Raw genomic sequence first — 13,118 nt, forward strand, 5'->3', positions numbered from 1 at the left:
CCCTTCAGCAAGTTCTTTATATATTTATAAACAAATGGGCTTGTGTGTTGAAGGTAAATATATTTTATTAGATGAGGATGATTGCCATTTTCATGTTGGAAATTTGTTGAAGTGAATATTCAAATATATCCTTGTAAATGGCTTCCTTCAATATTTAACAAGCTAATTGTGGCCTCATTTTCAGAGGTGCCCCATAAGAACCATTAGTTTAAATCTCGGTCTCAGGTAAAATTATATGATAAAAAGTGTGTACCTAATGTAGTTACTAGAAGCTTCATCCTGTTTAATTGTTTCTATACCATTCACAACTAGATGTGATAGGACTGCAAATTGTCAATCTGATGCATTCGTTGTGAGCTTGGTCGTATTCATGCTATTTAGCATACATGTGGTAGTCCAGCTTCATTAGGTTGGTGTTTTTATTTTTAGATCTGCCTAGTGCTGTTCCCAGCATGCCCTTCTGCACTCTATGTTAAACATATGAGGGGTGATTGATAAGTTTGTGGCCTAAGGTAGAAGGAGTCAATTTTAGAAAACCTAGCACATTTGTTTTTCTTACATCTACACACTTAGTCCAGCGGTCGTGGAGCATATGGGTCCCTTTTGTAGAAGTCGAAGTTTGGACCTCCAGAAGTGGTCCACAGCATAGGTGATTGATAAGTTTGTGGCCTAAGGTACAAGGAGTTGAGTTATTTATTAACTTCAAAACTTTCTGCATTTTCACTCAAAGAGTTGAACAGCACATACATGTAACTCATCTCCTTCTATCTTAGGCCACTAACTTATCAATCACCCCTTGTAGCTTGATAGTAATTGTAGAGTGAGGGACATGCCAGGCTAGGAAGTCACAGATTATGAATCATATGCGTTTCTGTTGTTGCTGTTGGTTCACAGTACCTCATGAATACCTAGTTTTGACCTCCAAAGACTGTATTGAAAATATCTTATTTAGCACATTTATCATGCCTTATAATATTTTGCAATAAAATGGGGCTTCATGTCAATATCACAGACAGATGTAACTGTGTCAGTTAAGTCACCCCTATGCTTCCCACATCTTTTCATCATCTGGAAGGTATAAGTTATAAGTGTAACAGAATTCTGTACTAGCCTGGAAGAATATGATTCCAGCAACACTGCAAGATAAATACTATATATAAAAGCATCTGCTTGATATAGAATGTACCAAAAGTACAGCACATTACAGGCCCTTTAGCCCACAATGTTGTGCCAACCCTCAAACCCTGCCTCCCATATAACCCCTCACCTTAAGTTCCTCCATATACCTGTCTAGTAGTCTCTTAAACTTCACTAGTGTATCTGCCTCCACCACTGACTCAGGCAGTGCCAACCACTCTCTTGAGTGTGAAAAACCTTCCTCTAATATCCCCCTTGAACTTCCCTCCCCTTACCTTAGAACCATGTCCTCTTGTACTGAGCAGTGGTGGGAGTCCACTCTGTCTATTTCTCTTAATATCATGTCTCCTCTCATCCTCCTTCTCTCCAAAGAGTAAAGCCCTAGCTCCTTTAATCTCTGATCATAATCCATACTCTCTAAACCAGGCAGCATCCTGGTAAATCTCCTCTGTACCCTTTCCAATGCTTCCACATCCTTCCTATAGTGAGGCAACCAGAACTGGACACAGTACTCCAAGTGTGGCCTAACTAGAGTTTTATAGAGCTGCATCATTACATCGCGTCTCTTAAACTCACCCCATAAGCTTTCTTAACTACCCCATCTACCTGTGAGGCAACTTTCAGGGATCTGTGGACACGTACCCCCAGATCCCTCTGCTCCTCCACACTACCAAGTATCCTGCCATTTATTTTGTACTCTGCCTTCGAGTTTGTCCTTCCAAAGTGTACCACCTCACACTTCTCTGGGTTGAACTCCATCTGCCACTTCTCAGCCCACTTCTGCATCCTATCAATGTCTCTCTGTGATCTTTGACAATCCTCTACGCTATTTACAACACCACCAACCTTTGTGTCATCTGCAAACTTGCCAACCCACTCTTCTACCCCCACATCCAGGTCATTAATAAAAATCAGGAAAAATAGAGGTCCCAGAACAGATCCTTGTGGGATACCACTAGTCACAGCCCTCTAATCTGAATGTACTCCCTCCACCACAACCCTCTGCCTTCTGCAGGCAAGCCATTTCTGAACCCACCTGACCAAACTTCCCTGGATCCCATGCCTTCTGACTTTCTGAATAAGTCTACCGTGTGGAACCTTGTCAAATGCCTTACTAAAATCCATATAGATCACATCCACTGCACTACCCTCATCTATATGCCTGGTCACCTCCTCAAAGAACTCTATCAGGTTACTAGGCATGATCTGCCCTTCATAAAGCCATGCTGACTGTCCCTGATCAGACCATGATTCTCTAAATGCCCATAAATCCTATCTCTAAGAATCTTTTCCAACAGCTTTCCCACCATAGACATAAAACTCACTGGTCTATAATTACCTGGACTATCCCTACTACCTTTTTTGAACAAGGGGACAAAGTTTGCCTCCCTCCAATCCTCCGGTACCATTCCATGGACAACGAGGACATGAAGATCCTAGCCAGAGGCTCAGCAATCTCTTCCCTCGCCACATGGAGCAGCCTGGGGAATATTCCATCAGGCCCCGGGGACTTATCCGTCCTAATGTATTTTAACAACTCCAAAACCTCCTCTCCCTTAATATCAACATACTCCAGAACATCAACCTCACTCATATTGTCCTCACTGTCATCAAGTTCCCTCTCATAGGTGAATACTGAAGAGAAGTATTCATTGAGGACCTTGCTCACTTCCACAGTATCCAGGCACATCTTCCTACTTTATGTGTTATCCTTTTGTTCTTCACATAACTGAAGAATGCCTTGGGGTTTTCCTTTACCCTACTCGCCTTCTCATGCCCCATTCTTGCTCTTCTCAGCCCTTTCTTAAGCTCCTTTCTTGCTACCATATATTCCTCAATAGACCCATCTGATCTTTGCTTCCTAAACCTCATGTATGCTGCCTTCTTCCACCTGACTAGATTTTCCACTTCACTTGTCACCCATTGTTCCTTCACCCTACCATTCTTTATCTTCCTCACTGGGACAAATTTATCCCTAACATCTTGCAAAAGATCCTTAACTTTGACCACATGTCCATAGTACATTTCCCTGCAAACGCATCATACCAATTCACACCCATAAGTTCTAGCCTTATAGTCTCATAATTTGCCCTTCCCCAATTAAAAATTTTCCTGTCCTTTCTGATTCTGTCCTTTTCCATGATAATGCTAAAGGCCAGGGAGTGGTGATCACTGTCCCCCAGATGCTCACCCACTGACAGATCTGTGACCTGACCGGTTCATTACCTCATACTAGATCTAGTATGGCATTCCCCCTAGTCAGCCTGTCAACATACTGTGACAGGAATCCATCCTGGACACACTTAACAAACTCTGCCCCATCTAAACCCTTAGAACTAATCAACTAATCAATTCACTATCACGTAGCACTGGCAGCAATCTTGAGAATGCCACCTTTGAGGTCCTGTTCTTCAGCCTTCTGCCTAGTTCCCAAAACTCACACTTCAGGACCTCATCCCTCTTCCTGCCTATGTCGTTGGTACCAACATGTACCATGACTTCTGGTTGCTTTCCCTCTCGTACCAGGATGTCATGCACCCGGTCAGAGACATCCCGGACCCTGTCACCCGGGAGGCAACAAACCATGCGGGTTTCCTTCTCACATCCACAAAATCCCCTGTCTGCTCCCCTGATTATAGAGTCTCCAATGACGACAGCTCTTCTCTTCTCCGTCCCATCCTTCTGCACCACAGGGTCAGACTCAGTGCCAGAGGCCCTGCCACCGTGGCTCACACCTGGTCAGTCATCCTCGCCAACAGTATCCAGGATGGTAAACTTATTATTCAGGGGAATGACTACAGGGGTGCTCTGCACTACCTATCTACTCTCTTTCACTTTCCTGCTCGGACTGTCACCCAACAACCTACTTCCGGCAGCCTAGGTGTGACTACCTTCCTGTAGCTCTCATCTATGACTGCCTCATTCTCCCTTATGAGGTGAAGGTCATCCAGCTGCTGCCCCAGATTCCTCACATGGTCTTCCAGATCGCTCAGTCACAAGCACTTCTGGCAGATGTGACTCTGCGGGAGAGGGGAGTTCCCCCAAGACTGCCACATCTCACAGGAGAGGCACATCACTGTCTCAGGAGGCATTGTAAAGACTAACTGGGAACAAGCTCGTCCTCTGCCTCTTCTTGTCGAAGCCTCTCGAGTCAAAGCCTCAAATCTCCACTCCTTCACTGGCCCACTCACTCAATGGCCGCTTTGCACTGACCATTTTTGATTACAACCTATTTACCACCATAAACACTCAGTGCCTTCACCATAATCAATCGATGGCACTACGTCCATTTGGTAGTTTTTTTTCAGCAGACCTTCCCTGATCCAAAATTATCAGGGAGTGTATGGGAATTTATTAGTTTTAAATTCTGGCCCAAACCTTTCACCAGTACTTGAAAATATATTGTTACCTTTTCACCATTTTGAGTTAAAATCCAAGAACTCCTGACCTCATTTTATGAGGATAATCATTACAAGGATTGAAGCAGCTCAGGCTGGCTCACTAACACCACCTCAACAATAATTGAGAGTGGACATTAAAAGCTGTCCTTGTCAATGCAGCCCACTCATCTGGATACATTTAACACAAAATTTTGCCAGTTTATTTTCTTCTTTCCTTGATGGGAATAGCTAAATAAATATTTGCGGGAAAACGTTTGGAATGTTTAGCACATTATTACATAAACAGTGTAACCAAATAATTACAGGCATTACAAATATTATGCAAGGGAACTAACCCCTTTTAAATAAAGACTATCATTTCTCCTGCTGCAAAATACATTTTCTTAAATACATCTTCCAGGAAAAAAGCTGCTTTAGACTATTTCCCTTGGCCACTACTGTCATTAACTCCACACTCAGCAGAAAGCTGCTCTGCCAACTTTAACACCTGTTACTTCACAACTCCATGGGGATCACTACTGCCAAGCATTTTCCACTTACAGTTGTCAACTTGAGAATATGTATGCTGTAAAACTGCCACATCTGTGTCTATTAAAAAAACTTCCATAATTGTTTCTCAATTTAATATTAAGTATTTTCACTCCCCTTCACAGAAATAAAGATACATAATTTTAAGTCATCAGAGAAATCATAGAGTATCCTCACGTACTTGCACTGCCTAAGCAAGGACATAGGCAAAGATGCCTAAGAATCTACTGCAGTTTTTTCTACTACTACAGTAGATCTACAGACAATGGTTCTGCATTAGACCTCGGGGACCACCTGGACAACTATAGTACCTACATCAGGATGCTGCTCATTGATTACAGCTCAGCATTCAACACCATCATCCCCTCAGTACTAATCAATAAGCTTCAAAACCTAGGACTCTGTGCCTTTCTCTGTAGCTGTATTCTTGGCTTCCTCATTGGGAGACCTTAGTCAGTGTGGATTGGAAATAACATCTCCTTACTGACGATCAACACCGGCACACCTCAAGGATGCATGCTTAGCTTGCTGTTCTACTCTCTCTACACCCATGACTGTGGCTAGGTACAGCTCAAATACCATGTGCAAATTTGTGGATGACACAGTTGTTGTTGGCAGAATCTTAGATGGTGACAAGGAGGCGTACAAGAGTGAGATAGATCAGCTGGTTAAGTGGTGTTGCAACAACAATCTTCAAAGTTCAAAGTAAATTTGTTATCAAAGTACATATATATCATCATATACTCCCCTGAGATTTATTTTCTTGCAGGTATTTACAGTAAATACAAAGACATATAAAAGTATCCATGAAAAACTGTACCAAAACAATGATGAACAACCAATATGCAAAACATGACAAATTGGGCAAATACAAAACAAAAACAAAATAATAATAAAACAATAAATAAAATAAAAATGAAATCTTGAATTCATAGGTTGTGGAATCAGTTCAGTGTTGGGGTGAGTGAATGTATCTGGTTCAGGAGCCTGATGGTTGACTGGTAATAACTGTTCCTGAATCTGGTGGTGTACTGAATCCAAAGGCTCCTGTACTTTCTGCAGCAGCAAGAATCACTGGTTACATCAGTGACTGGTATGGAAACACCAATGCACAAAATTACCTTTGCTTGATGGTCTTCTCCCACACCTTTACATGGCCAATATTCCCTCATTAGTTTTGGATTATATTATGAAAGTTGCCAGTTCAGTGGAGTAACTCTAGGAGTACGTCTGTGGTAGGGTAGAGAAGCTGGAGTTTGTCCAGCTGAATTACATTCTTAGTTGTGTATTAATTTTAGTTTGATTGAAACTTCTTTTCCAGTGTCTCTAGTTATTGGAGACATGTGTGAATAAGATTGGCAGCCAAATCAAGGATGATTTAGCCCATCAACTATCCTTCAACGGAGATGTTGCCAGAACTATATTTTCAATATATTCACTTGAAAAAAGAAAAAAAATATGATTAGCTCGATTTGTCACATGTCAAAACATCAAAGTATACACTGACGCACGCTGTTTATGCCAACATCCAAGGCAGTATGGGGATGTGATGGCCACAGCCAACAAATGCTGCCATACTTCCATACTATATAGCATTCCCACAATTTATTAACCTTAACCTGTACATCTTTTTGGAAAGTGTGAGAAAACCAGAACACCTGGAGGAAACCTGCATGGTCACAAAGAGAATGTACAAACTCCTTGCAGACAGCAGCAGAAATTAAAACTCAATTTTCCCAAGGTGGCCCTGGTGAACCACAGAGGCATGCTGCAGCTGGTAACAAAACTATTAAGTATACTATACCTCTTTTAAATTACTCTCACTGCAATCTGAAGCAAATAATTTTCCTTTAAGCAGCTTACTTTTGAACCATTTTAATTGAACTAGCAATTTCACTATCTTCTGAAGGACTTGGTGGACTTATTGAATTGAATTGACTATATTACTTACATCCTTCACATACATGAGGAGCAAAAATCTTTTATGTTATGTGTTGTAGCCTGGGGAAACAGTACACACTCGAGACAGCAACTACTTTTTTGGGTTTTAATTCCTTTATCTGTTTTAGATGTTTAAGTGCCAGAAGAGGGTCTTAAAACAAAACGAACAAATGTTACAATCAGATCCTGCCATTACAATCTCAGTTTAACGTTCATTCCACACACTTGTGTGTCCACCAATAGCGTATGCAGTATAAAATTACAAAGAAAATCGCACACATGGAACTAATACAGAACTAATATGGTAGTGGCAATTCTGCTTGTTTGGTAAGGAACTTTGCAAGCCACGCTATCCAGCATCAAGTTCTTTAATCGTGAAAATCTTCCCTCACCATGCCTAGCACCTCTGGGGAACTTGATCCCAAAGCCCCACCAGCTCCTGCAGTAGAAAGCAAAATGGTCTCCCTACTAGCCCGTGCGTGCATCTCCATTTAAAGGCACAGACAAATAATCTCGCATTACCCAGATGAATGCCTGAGTACACTTTTTAACAATAATGAATAGCATTCAATGGTCACCCAGTTACATACGTCTCCATCTAAATATGCAATGTGTGATTTATAGTAATTTGTAATAAGTAGTATGTACAACAGGACAGTCAATATAGCATAGAAATATAATTGTATCAGCGTGAATTAATGTCTGATGTTCCTGGTGGAACAAGCTGACCTGGAGCCTACTGGTCCTGACTTTTATGCTGCGATACCGTTTCCTGGATGGTAGCAGCTGGAACCTGGAGATATGGCTCACTCTGAACACGCCAGATTAGGGCAATCAGACCCGAATGTTTCTTGATTCATGGCATGGACCAAACTGCTGATTCCAAGAAGGCAAAAGGTGGGGATCTGTGTTTCATGATAAACTCTCTGTGGTGATCAGTTGTGTGGTTTTGTCATGCTCTTGTTTCCCAGACCTGGAACATCTAATGATTCAGTGCCTTCTGCTGTACTTACCAAGAGAGTTCTCTGTGATTCTGACTGCAGTTTACATATAACTAAAAGCTGATGTAACTTGAGATATTGAATAAAGAAGCAGTCACAATGCATTCCAAATTATAGTAGGGAACATCAATCAGGGATCACTGCTACACTATGTTAAGGAATTCCTACTGTTCAACACCCAAACTATATTTGGCTGTCCTTCTCCAACTTGCATACAGGCACAAGCTAAAGATCAAGAGATATGAACAACTAAGAGATGGTCGCAGGAGGCAGAGGAGTGACCAAAGGATTGCTTCAAGTCAGTGGACTGGGACATATTCAAAGACTTATCGGGGATCTGAATGAATACACCACGGTTGTTGTGAACTTTATAAGAACAGTCATAGATGTGTCCTGGTACAATCTCTGGAAAGCCATCTCACGGGCAAAGTGGCAATTCCAAACTAAACTTGAATCACTGAAGAATGCCTACCTGGACAAGCCGGTGAGCACTGTGATGGTCATGTTTTTTGACTTCTCCAGTGCGTTCAACACCATCCGCTCTGCTCTGCTGGGTGAAAAGCTGACACTGATGCAGGTGGATACTTCCCTGGTGTCGTGGATTATTGATTACCTGACTGGCAGACCACAGTACGTGTGCTTGCAATACTGTGTGTCAGACAGAGTGGTCAGCAGCAATGGGGCTCCACAGGGGATTGTCCTGTCTCCCTTTCTCTTCACCATCTACACCTCAGACTTCAACTACTGCACAGAGTCTTGCCACCTTCAGAAGTTTTCTGATGACTCTGCCATAGTTGGATGCATCAGCAAGGGAGATGAGGCTGAGTACAGGGCTACGGTGGGAAACTTTGTCACATGGTGTGAGCAGAATCATCTGCAGCTTAATGTGAAAAAGACTAAGGAGCTGGTGGTGGACCTGAGGAGGGCTAAGGCACTGGTGACCCCTGCTTCCATCCAAGGAGTTAGTGTGGACATGGTGGAGGATTACAAATACCTGGGGATACAAATGGACAATAAACTGGACTGGTCAAAGAACACTGAGGCTGTCTACAAGAAGGGTCAGAGCCATCTCTATTTCCTGAGGAGACTGAGGTCCTTTAACATCTGCCAGATGATGCTGAGTATGTTCTACAAGTCTGTGGTAGCCAGTGCTATCATGTTTGCTGTTGTGTGTTGGGGCAGCAAGCTGCGAGTAGCAGACGCCAACTGAATCAACAAACTCATTCGTAAGGCCAATGATGTTGTGGGGGTGGAACTGGACTCTCTGACGGTGGTGTCTGAAAAGAGGATACTGTCCAAGTTGCATGCCATCTTGGACATTCATCCACTCACCCATACACTCCATAATGTACTGGCTAGGCACAGGAGTACATTCAGCCAGAGACTTATTCCACCGAGATGCAACACTGAGTGTCATAGGAAGTCATTCCTGCCTGTGGCCATCAAACTTTACAACTCCTCCCTCGGAGTGTCTGACACCTTGAGTCAATAGGCAGGTCCTGGACTCATTTCCATTTGACATGATTAACATATTATCATTTAATTATTTATGGTTTTATATTGCTATATTTCTACACTACTCTTGGTTGGTGCGACTGTAACGAAACCCAATTTCCCTCGGGATCAATAAAGTATGTCTGTCTGTCTGTCTGAATGCTTGACAACTGTGGCAGGGCTTGAATGCTATTATCTCTTACAAAGTGAAACCAAATGACAGAATTGACATTCACAAACAAGAGAAAATCTGCAGATGTTGGAAATCCAAGCAACACACACAAAATGCTGGAGAAACTCAGCAGGACAGGCAGTGTCTATGGAGAAGAGTAAACAGTCAGTGTTTTGGGCTGAGACCCTTCATCAGGACACCATGATTGTCTGTCATGGTTGACAGAAGTGACAAAAGGCTTTGCTTCCAGATGAGCTCAATACCCTCTAAAGATTTAAAGTACATTTATTATCGAAGTATATATGCAGTATACAACCCTGAGATTCGTCTTTCCACAGACAGCCACGAAACAAAGAAAAACATCAAACTCCCAAAGCACTAAAAAAGAATGAATCACACAAATGATAATATACAAGCAAAAAATACAGAATATAAATCATCAAACAGCAAAGTCGTTGAAACAGTCTAGGAATGTTCTGTTCAGTTCATTTTAGCTCCAAGTCGTTTATTGACTGTAAGCTGCAGAGTCAGTCTGCCCCGATCAAAAATCTCACAAAATAGCAATAAAAAAGGAACACACACATTATGCTGGTGGAACGCAGGAAAAAATACAGTTGCTGTTTCAAGCCGGAACCCTTCGTCAGGAGTAACCAGAAAACAAACATACATCATAACAGAGTCCAATCGACAAACCATGTCGATTAAACCTTGCCTAAGACCCAAGACTCTGGCACTATCCTCCAAGTAGCATCGAGAGAGAGAGAGAGAGAGAGAGAGAGACCGGTCAATCGCAGACACCTTCCTCTGGCAACAATGAGCAATGATCTCTGGATCATACACTTTGTTTGAAACCTCACTGAATCTATCAACCTCTGCCTTAAATATACATAGTCTTGGCCTCCACAGCTACCTGTGACAAAGAATTCCACAGATTCACCTTTCTCTGGCAAAATAAAATACCTCCTCATCTCCGTTCTAAAAGGATGTCCTTCTATTCTGAGGCTGTGTCCTTTCCTACCATAAGAAACATCCTCTCCACATCCACTCTATCAAGGCCTTTGACCATTTGATAGGTTTTAATGAGGTCACCCCTCATTCTTCTGAATTCTAGTGAATACAGTCCCAGAGCCATCAAACACTGTTCATATGAAGCCGCTCAATCCTACAATCATTTTCGTGAACCTCCTTTGAACCTTCTGTAGTTCAGCACATCCTTTCTAAGATAATGGCCCAAAACTGCTCATAATACTCCAAGTGAGGTCTCACCAGTGCTTTATAAAGTCTCAGTATTACACCCTTGCTTTTACAGTATATTCTAGTCTCTTGAAATGAATGCTAACATCACATTTGCCTTCCTTACCACAGACTCAATCTGCAAATTAACTTTTGGGAAATTCTGTACGAGGACTCCCACGTCCCTTTGTGCCTAAGTTTTTAGTATTTTTTTTCTCTCCATTTAGAAAATAATCAACTCTTTCATTTCTTCCACTAAAGCACATGACCATACACTTGCCGACACAGTATTCTATCTGCCATTTCTTTGCCCATTCTCCTAATCTTTCTGTCTTCTGAAGCCTCTCTATTTCCTCAAAACTGCCCATCACTCCACCTATCTTCATATCGTCTGCAAACTTTGCAACAAAGCCATCAATTCCATCATTCAAATCATTGAAAGGTAATGTAAAAAGAATTGGTCTCAACACAGAACCCTGTGGAACATTACTGGTCACTGGCAGCCAATCAGAAAGTTCCCAGTCCCAGCCAGTTCAAATTCACAACAACATCTCCTCCACAATCTCCATTAGCACAGGTGGACCACCAGGCTGTGCCATTACTTCCCTGCTCTACTCGCTTTATACTTTCGACTGTGAGAAAAGTTGACTGAAGTTGCTGGTAACATCACTGTCATTGGCTGAAATAAAGGTGGTGATGAGCCAGCATTTGGGAGGGAGATTGAGGGTCTGGCTGTATGATGCAACAATAACACTACTGAAGCATAAGATATAAGAGCAGAATTAGTCTAATCACCCCATTCTGTCATGTCTCAATTCGTATCTCACTTAACACCATACACCTGCCTTCTTGCCATATCGTTTGATGCCTTGATCAGGAAACTATCAGCTTTTGCCTTAAATATACCCACAGATTTCGCCTCCACCACAGTCTGTGGCAGAGCATACCTCAGATTCACTACTCTTTGGCTAAAGAAGATTCTTCCTTCCCTCCATTCTAAAAGGTTGCCCCTCAGTTTTGAAGCTGTTCGCTTTAGTTCTGGATACCCCCACCAGAGGAAACATACTCTCCACATCCACCCTATCTAGTCCTTTCAACATTCAGCAAGTTTCAATGAGATCCCCCAGCATTCTTCTAAATTCCAGTGAGTACAAGCCCAAAGCTGCTAAACGGTCCTCATATGTTAATTTCTTCATTCTTGGAATTATCCTTGTGAACTTCCTCTGCACTTTCTCGAATGACAATACATCCTTTCTGAGATATTGTGCCCAAAACTGTTGACAATATTCCAAGTGTGACCTGACTAGTGTCTTATAAATCCTCAGCATTTTCTCCTTGCCTCATTATCTATTCTATTCCCCTTGAAATAAATGCCAACATTGTATTTGCCTTCTTTACCACAGATTCAACCTGTAAATTAACCTTGCACGAAGACTCTGATATCTCTCTAACCTCTGATGTTTGAACCTTCTCCCATTTAGATAATAGTCCACATTATTGTTCCTTTAACTAAACTGCATTATCATACATTTTCCAACACTGTATTCCATCTGCCACTTTTTTTGCCCATTCTTCCAATTTGTCTCAGTCCTGCTGCAATTGCCAGCTGCCCTTCCACCTGTCTTCATAGCATCCACAAACTTTGCCACAAAGCCATCAATTCCATTATCCACATCATTGACAAACAATGTGAAAAATAGCAGTCCCAATACTGACCCCTGAGGAGCACCACTGGTAGCCAACTAGAACAGGCCCCCATTATTCCCACTTGCTGGCTCCTGCCTGTCAGCCATTCCTCTATCCATGCCAGTATCTTTCCTCTAACAGCATAGGATTTTATCTTGTTAAGTAGCCTCCTGTGTGGCACCTTATCAAATGCCTTTTGAAAGTCCAAGTCTAAATGACATCCACTGCCTCTCCTTTGTCCAAACTGCTTGTTACTTCCTTGAAGAATTCTAACAGAATGCTCAGGCAAGATTTTCCTTTCCAGAAACCATGCTGACTTTGACTTATTTTATCAGTAGTCTCCAAGTACCTCGAAACTTCATCCTTAAAAATGGACTCCAACACTTTCCCAACCACTGTGGTTAGGCTAACTAGCCTATAATTTCCTTTCTTTTGCCTTCCCCCCCTTAGAACCATAGAACATTACAGCATAGAAACAAGCCTTTTGGCCCTTCTTGGTTGTGCTGAACCATTTTTCTGCCTAGT

At 42.1% G+C, this 13,118-nt stretch overlaps 1 protein-coding gene across 7 annotated transcripts in view; it reads left to right on the forward strand.

Moving 5' to 3' along the window:
• ralgps2 (Ral GEF with PH domain and SH3 binding motif 2) overlaps window positions 1–13,118 on the forward strand; it is a 542,667-nt gene that overhangs the window by 461,003 nt on the left and 68,546 nt on the right. The gene's annotated exons all lie outside the window — the stretch shown is intronic.

Source organism: Hypanus sabinus, chromosome 11 (genome assembly GCF_030144855.1).
Source record: "Hypanus sabinus isolate sHypSab1 chromosome 11, sHypSab1.hap1, whole genome shotgun sequence".
NCBI lineage: Eukaryota > Metazoa > Chordata > Chondrichthyes > Myliobatiformes > Dasyatidae > Hypanus > Hypanus sabinus.